At 41.6% G+C, this 12,392-nt stretch overlaps 2 non-coding genes across 2 annotated transcripts; both read left to right on the top strand.

Annotated features, from left to right (window-relative positions):
- The first annotated feature begins 7,412 nt into the window (after positions 1-7,412).
- trnar-ucu (transfer RNA arginine (anticodon UCU)) lies at positions 7,413-7,502 on the top strand. Its single transcript is given in 2 exon segments — positions 7,413-7,449; positions 7,467-7,502. It is a non-coding gene; the product is annotated as a tRNA-Arg (tRNA).
- Positions 7,503-10,181: 2,679 nt separating this feature from the next.
- trnar-ucu (transfer RNA arginine (anticodon UCU)) lies at positions 10,182-10,271 on the top strand. The gene is given in 2 exon segments: positions 10,182-10,218; positions 10,236-10,271. It is a non-coding gene; the product is annotated as a tRNA-Arg (tRNA).
- The last annotated feature ends 2,121 nt before the right edge of the window (positions 10,272-12,392 follow it).

The raw sequence follows: 12,392 nt of genomic DNA, 5'->3' as shown, positions 1-12,392 counted from the left end.
CATGAGGGGTTAAATGTGTGATGCGGTTTGTGGTACTCCGCATAGCCATCAAAGCTAGTGGCAATGCATCTAGCCAATTAATTTTGTCCCCGCTGTCCATGATGATCTTGGCTATTTTGTCTTTCAACATGCCATTGTATCTTTCTACAAGGCCTTGACTCTGAGGATGATAGACACATCCTAGTCTCTGCTTTACTCGTAAAGCTTGAGTAAGGTAATGGATAGTGGAGTTGACAAAATGAGGCCCATTGTCTGAGCTGATTTTGTCTGGGATTCCAAATCTGGGGATCACATCCCTAAGTAAAAATTTGGCGAATGCTGCTGCTGAAGCATGACGTGTGGCAGTGGCTTCTGCCCACCGACTGAAAACATCAATGATCATGATGATGTACCTGCATTTTCTAATTTTGGTTCCCATGTCCACATAATCCATCATGATGTGTCTGAATGGACCATCGGGAGTGGGAATGTGCCCTAAAGGTGCTGTGAATGATTTCCTGTAGTTGTAAGCAATACAGACTGCACAATTGGATAAAAAGTGATCTACCGTTGGGACCAAGTAAGGTGACCACCAGTCCCTTTTAATTTCTTTCAGAATGTCTTTTCTTTGTTTGTGGGCTGGCCCATGGGCGTCTGAAATGAGTGTTGTTAATAACTTACAAGGGGCCAGAAACAGTCCGTTAGGACCGTACCATAGACCATGGATGCACATGGCACCCCTTTTTTTCCAGGCACTTTTTTCCAATACACTAGCACTATCTTGGGCTTCTTTTAGGCTAGTGAGATCAGCAATATAGGCCTGCTGGTCATCAGGGATACTGTATTCCCTGCCAAGTGGGCCTACTAGGCACTGTAGGACGGATGAGGCTGCCTCTTTAGCCTGTTGATCTGCAAAATTGTTGCCTCTAGTGACTATGGAATGGTCTGTCTTGTGGCCTGCACACTTGACAATAGCCAGTTTTGCAGGCAATTGAATGGCCGCTAACAGATCAGAAATGGCTTCCCCATGTGCTATTTGAGTCCCATCAGCTCTTACAAAACCCCTTTGGGCCCATATTGACCCATACAAATGACAGACTCCATAGGCATAAGCTGAGTCTGTAAATATAGTGCACTTTTTGCCACCTGCTAGTTGGCAGGCTGTGGTAAGTGCCTTGATCTCAGCTACTTGAGCTGAACATGGCTGTGGGATAGAGGCTTGATATAGAGTCTCAAAATTATCAGTATTCTGGTTGTACTGTACAACTGCAAACCCTGCTAAATTACCGTCTGGGCCCTTGAAACTGGAACCATCAACAAATAGGGTTTGCTCTGTGTCTGGGAGAGGATCACTGTACATGTTTTCCCTTGGTTTCAGGAAGTTGGAGGTCAGTACCTCGCAGTCATGTGGGGTTCCCTCGTCTGGTGTGGTCAGTCTTTCTGCTGGGTTGACCCTATTACACTTGTGGATGGTCAATTCGGGTGCAGAAAGTATAATGTGATACCCAGTTCGTCTGGCATTAGTTAAAACAAATGAATTGGATGTTAACAATGAATGCAATGCATGGTTGGTATACAAATCAACCTTGTGCCCTTGGGTGATAGAAGTAGCTTTTTCATAGGCAAAGGCTGCTGCAGCCAAGCCTTGGTAACAAGGGGGCATACCCTGTTCAATTTTATCAAGCTGGGAACTAAAGTATGCAACTGGCTGATACCCTCCATCAGATGCCTGTGTCAATACGGCATTTGCATACCCACTCTTGGTTGCTACAAACAGTTGAAATGGTTTAGAATAATCTGGGTTTGCTAGTGCTGGAGCAGTACATAAGTCCACTTTTATGGCCTCAAAGGCTTGCAATGCTTCCTCATCCCACTCTAACTGCCCTTTCAAATTTTGCTGGCCTGCTGCTCGAATTAACCTCCTAAGAGGAGATGTCTTTAGTGCAAAGTCACAAATCCATTGTCTACTGTAGCCTGCCATACCTAAAAAGGTTAGCATTTCAGAGACTGTGGTGGGTCTAGGTGCATTTTTTACTGCTGTGATGTGAGCCGTGGTGATGGCTTTCTGGCTTCCGCTTAGCTTTCTGCCTAGGTATTCTACCTCTTTCTGACAGAACTGTAATTTTGATTTGCTTACCTTATGCCCTTTTTCCGCCAGCGCTGTTAGGATTGTTAGTGAATCTGCTTCACACTGTTCTTTACTCCGAGAAGTTAGTAAAATGTCATCACAGTACTGTAAGACAGTGCTTGTTACGTTTATATCAGCCAAATCCATGGCCAATACTCTGTTAAATACAGAAGGGGACTCATTGAATCCCTGTGGTAGGCGGGTGTATGTTAACTGTCTTCCGCCATAAGTAAATGCAAACAAAGACCTGGACTTTTCATTCAGTGGAATACTGAAAAAGGCTGAGCATAAATCAATAACAGTATACCACTCTGTGTTGGGTGGTATATTGCTGAGTAAGGTGTGAGGGTCAGGTACTACTGGTGTTTCAGCGTCTACTATTGCATTTATAGCACGAAGGTCGTGTACTAATCGCCATTTGTCAGAGTTAGGTTTGCGAACCGGAAAAATAGGTGTATTACATGGACTTTTGGTCTCAACTAATACCCCTGCTTTAATCAAACCTTCTATGGTTGGCTTGATTCCAGTGTAGGCTGCATTACTGAGTGGATATTGGTGTTGATACAGTAGACGAGCATTTGGTTTGACTTGAATTTCGACTTCACCTCCTGATGTCACTAGGCCTATGTCAGTGTCATGTGTTGTCCACAATTTCTGTGGTACTTTAGCTAGAATGTCTTCCTGCTCTTGAGTGAGTCTGTATTGGCCAACTGTGAGTGTTCTGTCAACAAGGACCTTTTCTGCAACTGTTCTATCTACTGATTTTACAGCTATCCTATAATAGGAACCATCGGCTGACCTATGTATGAACCTATTGTCAGTTTTCACCCAATTGATTTCTCTGCATGCCTTCATCATGGGTCCTAGGTCTTGGGGTTGGCTGTCTTGTGCAGTCATCAAGGAAACATGTGGAACTGCATTGTCCACTCTGTACCATTGGGCAGTTTGGGAGTCTAGCTCCGCTGCAGCTGCCACCCCTTGAGGACCGATAAAGATGTCTCCTGTAGTGAGGAGGACGTTGGAGTCCTGCATACTTTGTGTCCATGCTGCATCATATTCTGTGTTGGTGTTTGTTGGGTCATAATATAGAGTGCAGTGGAGGTCATCCATCACATCAGTCATGTTTGGCCATACTGCTTTGATCCAGGTTTTCCAGCTGTTGAAGCTATTCATCAGGTTTGGTTCCATTAATTTGAGCCAGTACACGGTGGGTTGTTCAGGGCCTTGCTCAATTTCAGTCATCAGCATTTGCAACGCAGTTGGTGGTAATTCAATCTTCACCCCGTCCGGGGTGCATTTGATGTCGGCATTTAATTTAATTTACTGGAGTTGAATGTGAAAATAACATTGGCATAACAATGGTTTTGGTGTCTAGGGTCAATTCTAGTGGTTCAGTGAAGGTTAAGACTTGTGTTTTCCCAGAGAATCCTTGAGTCCTGATCTTTTTGTTGGACAGGGGGAGTTGAGCTCCTTCATGGCCAATCACCGAGTATGTAGCTCCAGTGTCCACTAGAAATGACGTCTTTTGTTGACCATTTATTGAGAGTTTTACTCTTGGTTCTCCAGTTGCAGGGCTGATACTCCCCCTTAGGATTCTCTAGGCCTCGTCAATACCAATCTTGAGTTGGCACTGCCCCGTTTGGGCAGACATGGCTTATGTGACCTGGTTGTCCACATGTCCAGCATTCAACCTGGGATTGTCTTGGTGGGGCAGTTGAGTATGGAGCAGCGGTTTGAAGAGGTTGTTGTACTGGGTGTTCAGCAGCTTCAGGTCCACCACCTGTCATTGGTGCATAGTAGGGTGGCCTACCTCCTCTTGCTCCTCTGCCTCCTCGACCTCTTCCTCTTCCTCTGTGACCCCGGTTCGCTCCACCAACATAGAAGTTGATGGGGGCCATGAAAGGTGTGCTAATATTTGGAGGTATGTTTATTTGCTGGTTTGGTGTTGTCATCAGTTGCTGGTTTGGCATTGTCACAGCTGGTGAAATTACTTGAGGCTGGGATGTAGTCACTATTTGAGGCTGTTGAGTAGCCACTACAGTCTGCGTGGTGCTAGCTACTGGAACTGGATTGGGTTGAATCATGGCTGGTTGGGTTAGCACTGCAGCTTGATAGGCTGGGTCAGCTTTGTCTTCTTTCTTTGGTTTTTCTTTTTTCTTTAATTCAGTCAATTGCGCTTTTTGTAATAGGGCAGTCAACTTCTCCAGGCTTTCTTTGTCTTGTTCCTTCTTTTTTCTGTGTCTTTCCACATGGTGAACCACATGATCTTTAAAGGTTTGCCACGGCATGCTGCTTAATCCCACGACGCCTTCTAGGGCTTCTTGTACTTCTTGGGGAAGGCTCTTTTTCAGCATCATCTGGAAAAATTTGCGATTGGTCTGATTGTGATTCCAGGCAGTTCCTGTTTCTTCCAGCCATTTTCTCTGAAAGTTACTGATGTGTTCGTTTATGCATGTGTCAGGTTTCAGTTCCATGGCTTTCAGTTGTCCTGGGTCCATGTTGGATGGGTATTCTTTTCTGATGGCATTCCAGATAAGGTTTCTGTACCTGTCAGCTGAGGTTTCATCATAGTAATTTCTTTTTACCAGGTCTGGTTCTCTTGCCAATGTGAAGATTTCTTCCATCTTTGCTTTCCCTATGGTTTAGGAGAGAATTGCCTTCAGGTCTCCTACAGCCAGTTTATGACCTGTAGTGCGTTCTTCAAAGGCTGTGATCCACTTTTGGCCTCCATCATGCATGCTGGGTAGTTGGTCAATCAGGCCTTTAAGATCTAGGAAGGACCATGGGACATAGGTTTGTTCAGATCCCTTGTAAAGAATGGGATATAGGAAAGCTTTGTCTTTCTTGCCCTTCTTGTCCTTGATACGTCTTGATCGTCTTGGTACATAGGTGTCATCTATTAGTTTTCTTACTTCTTCATCTTCTGATAAGCTTTCAGCCGTGTCACTCTGTTGTTCTTCTTGGTAGTTCATCTCTTGTCTTTCTCTTCTCATGTCTCGGGGTAGTGAGCTGGTTTTATGTGGTCTCTGGATCTGGTCTTTTTGTTTTTGCAGGAGCTTCAGTTCTGCTTCAGTCTGTTTTGCCAGTTCTTCTGTCTCCCTCATCAATGTGTTGAAATGTGTTTGTTCATCCTCACGTCTGTGTCTTGCATGCTGCTCTGACTCAATCATCAGTTCACCATGCACTCGTCGAGGGATCATGATGTCAGTGTTGTCTTGCATTAATTTGGTCATCCAGCCACTTGCTGTGTCTTCTTGTTCATGAGGTGTGCTCTGCATTGAAGGCTTTTGATGAGAACCTCCATTGTTATACAGCCATTCGTCATCAGGTGCATTCAGAGTTATTGCTGGGGTGTCATTCTTTAGTGAGTCATCTCTTGTGCACAGGCTGTGTAGTGTCAGCTTGGGTGGACTTGGAGAAACTGCTGTGGGTCTCTCAGCCCCCCTCTCGGGCTGCCTCACCTCTTCTCTGGATGGACATGGGGTTGGAGTCTTATAGTGACTCTCAGGGACTGCAGGTGTGCTTGTGGAATCTGGTTGATCTTTGACTTTGAACTTGACCATACCTGGCATTTCCATCTCCATGTCAGCCTCGGTCCACGTGGTCACTTGCAGTGGGCACTGGGTTGCAGTTGATTCTTGGTGTTCATTGGTGTTCATTAACCATCAACACACTTTACCATATATCCATCAACACACCTTCTAAGGCTTTTCAACTATCAATTGATATAGGATACACACTACTCTTGCAGGCCTAGGCCTGTGGGCCCGCAAGGTCAGCTCTAGTTCCGTATATCTCTAATTACCTATATCCAGTACACTTCAAGGTATGCTCTGTCACTTTATTCCCTCTCCTAATACATGTTAGGATCTTAATAACAACACGGACAAATGTCCTCAAAGGTCTTATATCAATAGAGACCACAGTATGAGAGATAATAATACCATTGCCTGTGCCTCCCATTATCTTTTAAACTTCATTAGACATTTTAAACACGAAACTTCAAGAATAGCAAGCACTTAGCAGAATAAAACAAGACAAACCCGTGTAACATATACTTTGGTACCACTATTACTTGTGCACTGTTTCCTTTTTTCTCTAGGCCTTTTTCTTTAATGGCTTTATCTCTGAGGGTTATTCCCTTAACCCTTTTTTCTCTCTCCTGGCTTTTCTCTATGCCATTTTATCATCACTTTTTTATTTGTTTTTCTGAATGTTACTCCTTTTTCTGTGGTTTTCTAGAAGTTATTTACTTTTTATTTGGTTTTCTAATAACAGTTATCAGCATTTCTCATTGACTCGGAGCCAGATATACTGGAAGCTGAACACCACTGAGGCCTGTGGACAGCCAGGCCCTATCCCCCCTTAAGCAGATTTTTGAATACAAAGATCGGCTTACCTTAAAGTTGAAACGGGCGCGCTGAAGGACAGGAGGACAGGAACAGGCCAGGCACAGGTGCGGCGTCAGTCAAACAGGACGCAAGGCGCGTAGAGCGAAGCCAACCAACGGGCCACCAAAATGTCGGCTCTTTTTCTCTATAAATCCCCCAATCAGCTAATAAGCATTTAGAAATGGTGCATAAAAGAATCCAGCTCCGTAGTCAATAGAAAGGCAGAGCGCAACCTTTATTTCTGTATAAAGTATATAAAATAAGTCAAGACTAAGGCACTACATGTAATGCGTTAGCCTGAGACAGCCAGCACTCTCCCAAAGCAGTCTAAAAAGTGGGGCTCCTCTTGGGCCTTATATACTGTCCTTATCTAGCTGTGGCTACCCCCACGCATATTTTTTTATCATAATATCTCACGATTGGGTTTTTCCAATCAGTTTACCTCTAATTCACCCCAAGTGGGCTCTGCCTAGCCCCCCAAGGGCATTACACTAATCTTGAGTACAGAAATGCTGACTGTCTCAGGCATGGTCATTATAGCAGAATACACATCTAAACATGTTTATGAGTACATAATGCATTCTTACACACAAATAATCCGTCAGGCGCCGTGGCTTAGTTGGTTATAGCGCCTGTCTAGTAAACAGAAGATCATCGGTTGGAATCCCAGCGGTGCCTTTTCCTTGGGTAATCTTTAATCAGTAACTGCTACAATCAGTAAATCAACCCTTTTTTTATTGCCGTCAGACTATGACTAACAGTATGCAAAGCTTTGGTATGTGCTTAGATTTGCAGATAATCATCAGACCACTGGGATTTACATATGCATTGTAAATTCATTATTTGCCTCAAATATTAGCAGCACTACTGTTATTTTATAGGAAGGTTGGCCAAGGAACCAGCTCCTTCACCTGGGCTCTGTGGCGCAATGGATAGCGCATTGGACTTCTAGATAAATTGCTGGAGCAATTCAAAGGTTGTGGGTTCGAGTCCCACCAGAATCAAGAGTGTTTCCTCTTCTTTATAGCTCTGTCTACTACCTTTTTGTACTTTTATTTGCAAGATTTTCTCTAGTCTTTTTACCTAATTAATAGCAATTTCAAACTTTCAGAAATATTCTGTTTGATGTTGGGGTATTGGAACATATTTGTGCTGCAGAAGATTCTGCATGTATTTGTGAAAAGTGAGATGAAGCAGTTTGAAATGTTGGATTTTAGCCTTTTCTGAATCAGAATGATGTTTGCTGATCCATTAAACGATGTTTAAACGGAACCTGAAGGGTAAACAAAAGATGCTAAGTTTTGTGTGTACATTCTGCGTGACAAGGTCTAGTACTCTGTACATGTATATGATAGGTTTAAGCAATTGTGACAAGCTTTCAGAGTTGATGTTATTTGTTTCTGGAAAATGCAGAGGTTCCTAATCAGGGAAGTTGTTTTTGCTGTCTGTGTGAAGTTTGTATGCAAGAGAATGTTTTTGAGTTTGCCTGAAGCTATATTGTGTTGATATAGAAAACCAGTCAGGTAGGGTGCCGTCGCTTAGTTGGTTATAGCGCCTGTCTAGTAAACAGGAGATCCTTTGTTCAAATCCCAGCGGTGCCTTTTCCTTGGGTAATCTTTAATCAGTAACTGCTACAATGAGTAAATCAAACCTTTTTTTATTGGCGTCAGACTATGACTAACAGTATGCAGAGCTTTAGTGTGTTCTTAGACTTGCAGGTAATCATCAGACCACTGGGATTTACATATGCATAGTAAATTTATTATTTGCCTCAAATATTAGCAGCACTACTGTTATTTTATAGGAAGGTTGGCCAAGGAACCAATTTCTTCACCTGGGCTCTGTAGCGCAATGGATAGAGCATTGGACTTCTAGATAAATAGCTGGAGCAATTCAAAGGTTGTGGGTTCGAGTTCCACCAGAGTCGAGAGTGTTTCCTCTTCTTTATAGCTCTGTCTACTACCTTTTTGTACTTTTATTTGCAAGATTTTCTCTAGTCTTTTTACCTAATTAATAGCAATTTCAAACTTTCAGAAATATTCTGTTTGATGTTGGGGTATTGGAACATATTTGTGCTGCAGAAGATTCTGCATGTATTTGTGAAAAGTGAGATGAAGCAGTTTGAAATGTTGGATTTTAGCCTTTTCTGAATCAGAATGATGTTTGCTGATCCATTAAACGATGTTTAAACGGAACCTGAAGGGTAAACAAAAGATGCTAAGTTTTGTGTGTACATTCTGCGTGACAAGGTCTAGTACTCTGTACATGTATATGATAGGTTTAAGCAATTGAGACAAGCTTTCAGAGTTGATGTTATTTGTTTCTGGAAAATGCAGAGGTTCCTAATCAGGGAAGTTGTTTTTGCTGTCTGTGTGAAGTTTGTATGCAAGAGAATGTTTTTGAGTTTGCCTGAAGCTATATTGTGTTGATATAGAAAACCAGTCAGGTAGGGTGCCGTCGCTTAGTTGGTTATAGCGCCTGTCTAGTAAACAGGAGATCCTTTGTTCAAATCCCAGCGGTGCCTTTTCCTTGGGTAATCTTTAATCAGTAACTGCTACAATGAGTAAATCAAACCTTTTTTTATTGGCGTCAGACTATGACTAACAGTATGCAGAGCTTTAGTGTGTTCTTAGACTTGCAGGTAATCATCAGACCACTGGGATTTACATATGCATAGTAAATTTATTATTTGCCTCAAATATTAGCAGCACTACTGTTATTTTATAGGAAGGTTGGCCAAGGAACCAGTTTCTTCACCTGGGCTCTGTAGCGCAATGGATAGAGCATTGGACTTCTAGATAAATAGCTGTAGCAATTCAAAGGTTGTGGGTTCAAGTTCAACCAGAGTCGAGAGTGTTTCCTCTTCTTTATAGCTCTGTCTACTACCTTTTTGTACTTTTATTTGCAAGATTTTCTCTAGTCTTTTTACCTAATTAATAGCAATTTCAAACTTTCAGAAATATTCTGTTTGATGTTGGGGTATTGGAACATATTTGTGCTGCAGAAGATTCTGCATGTATTTGTGAAAAGTGAGATGAAGCAGTTTGAAATGTAGGATTTTAGCATTTTCTGAATCAGAATGATGTTTGCTGATCCATTAAAAGATGTTTAAACGGAACCTGAAGGGTAAACAAAAGATGCTAAGTTTTGTGTGTACATTCTGCGTGACAAGGTCTAGTACTCTGTACATGTATATGATAGGTTTAAGCAATTGAGACAAGCTTTCAGAGTTGATATTATTTGTTTCTGGAAAATGCAGAGGTTCCTAATCAGGGAAGTTGTTTTTGCTGTCTGTGTGAAGTTTGCATGCAAGAGAATGTTTTTGAGTTTGCCTGAAGCTATATTTTGTTGATATTGAAAACCTGTCAGGTAGGGCTCCGTGGCTTAGTTGGTTATAGCGCCTGTCTAGTAAACAGGAGATCCTGGGGTCAAATCCCAGCGGTGCCTTTTCCTTGGGTAATCTTTAATCGGTAACTGCTACAATGAGTAAATCAACCCTTTTTTTATTGGCGTCAGACTATGACTAACAGTATGCAGAGCTTTGGTGTGTGCTTAGACTTGCAGATAATCATCAGACCACTGGGATTTACATATGCATAGTAAATTCATTATTTGCCTCAAATATTAGCAGCACTACTGTTATTTTATAGGAAGGTTGGCCAAGGAACCAGTTTCTTCACCTGGGCTCTGTAGCGCAATGGATAGCGCATTGGACTTCTAGATAAATAGCTGGAGCAATTCAAAGGTTGTGGGTTCGAGTCCCACCAGAGTCAAGAGTGTTTCCTCTTCTTTATAGCTCTGTCTACTACCTTTTTGTACTTTTATTTGCAAGATTTTCTCTAGTCTTTTTACCTAAGTAATAGCAATTTCAAACTTTCAGAAATATTCTGTTTGATGTTGGGGTATTGGAACATATTTGTGCTGCAGAAGATTCTGCATGTATTTGTGAAAAGTGAGATGAAGCAGTTTGAAATGTTGGATTTTAGCCTTTTCTGAATCAGAATGATGTTTGCTGATCCATTAAAAGATGTTTAAACGGAACCTGAAGGGTAAACAAAAGATGCTACGTTTTGTGTGTACATTCTGTGTGACAAGGTCTGGTCCTCTGTACATGTATATGATAGGTTTAAGCAATCGAGACAAGCTTTCAGAGTTGATGTTTTTTGTTTTTGGAAAATTCAGAGGTTCCTAATCAGGGAAGTTGTTTTTGCTGTCTGTGTGAAGTTTGTATGCAAGAGAATGTTTTTGAGTTTGCCTGAAGCTATATTGTATTGATATAAAAGACCTGTGATGTAGGGCGCTCTGGATTAGTTGTTTATAGCGCCTGTCTAGTAAACAGGAGATCCTGGGTTCGAATCCCAGCGGTGCCTTTTCCTTGGGTGATCTTTAATCAGTAACTGCTACAATGAGTAAATCAACCCTTTTTTTATTGGCGTCAGTCTATGACTAACAGTATGCAGAGCTTTGGTGTGTGCTTAGACTTGCAGGTAATCATCAGACCACTGGGATTTACATATGGATAGTAAATTTATTATTTGCCTCAAATATTAGCAGCACTACTGTTATTTTATAGGAAGGTTGGCCAAGGAACCAGTTTCTTCACCTGGGCTCTGTAGCGCAATGGATAGCGCATTGGACTTCTAGATAAATGGCTGGAGCAATTCAACGGTTGTGGGTTCGAGTTCCACCAGAGTCGAGAGTGTTTCCTCTTCTTTATAGCTCTGTCTACTACCTTTTTGTACTTTTATTTGCAAGATTTTCTCTAGTCTTTTTACCTAATTAATAGCAATTTCAAACTTTCAGAAATATTCTGTTTGATGTTGGGGTATTGGAACATATTTGTGCTGCAGAAGATTCTGCATGTATTTGTGAAAAGTGAGATGAAGCAGTTTGAAATGTTGCATTTTAGCCTTTTCTGAATCAGAATGATGTTTGCTGATCCATTAAAAGATGTTTAAACGGAACCTGAAGGGTAAACAAAAGATGCTAAGTTTTGTGTGTACATTCTGCGTGACAAGGTCTAGTACTCTGTACATGTATATGATAGGTTTAAGCAATTGAGACAAGCTTTCAGAGTTGATGTTATTTGTTTCTGGAAAATGCAGAGGTTCCTAATCAGGGAAGTTGTTTTTGCTGTCTGTGTGAAGTTTGTATGCAAGAGAATGTTTTTGAGTTTGCCTGAAGCTATATTGTGTTGATATAGAAAACAGTCAGGTAGGGTGCCGTCGCTTAGTTGGTTATAGCGCCTGTCTAGTAAACAGGAGATCCTTTGTTCAAATCCCAGCGGTACCTTTTCCTTGGGTAATCTTTAATCAGTAACTGCTACAATGAGTAAATCAAACCTTTTTTTATTGGCATCAGACTATGACTAACAGTATGCAGAGCTTTGGTGTGTGCTTAGACTTAGAGATAATCATCAGACCACTGGGATTTACATATGCATAGTAAATTCATTATTTGCCTCAAATATTAGCAGCACTACTGTTATTTTATAGGAAGGTTGGCCAAGGAACCAGTTTCTTCACCTGGGCTCTGTGTAGCAGTGGGTCGCGCATTGGACTTCTAGATAAATAGCTGAAGCAATTCAAAGGTTGTGTGTTTGAGTCCCACCAGAGTTGAGAGTGTTTCCTCTTCTTTATAGCTCTGTCTACTACCTTTTTGTACTTTTATTTGCAAGATTTTCTCTATTCTTTTTACCTAATTAATAGCAATTTCAAACTTTCAGAAATATTCTGTTTGATGTTGGGGTATTGGAACATATTTGTGCTTCAGAAGATTCTGCATGTATTTGTGAAAAGTGAGATGAAGCAGTTTGAAATGTTGGATTTTAGCCTTTTCTGAATCAGAATGATGTTTGCTGATCCATTAAAAGATGTTTAAATGGAACCTGAAGG

This window comes from Salminus brasiliensis, chromosome 4 (assembly GCF_030463535.1).
Source record: "Salminus brasiliensis chromosome 4, fSalBra1.hap2, whole genome shotgun sequence".
Classification (NCBI taxonomy): domain Eukaryota; kingdom Metazoa; phylum Chordata; class Actinopteri; order Characiformes; family Bryconidae; genus Salminus; species Salminus brasiliensis.
The sequence above is the reverse complement of the archived record's forward strand: the minus strand, read 5'-3'. Positions and strand labels throughout refer to the sequence as shown.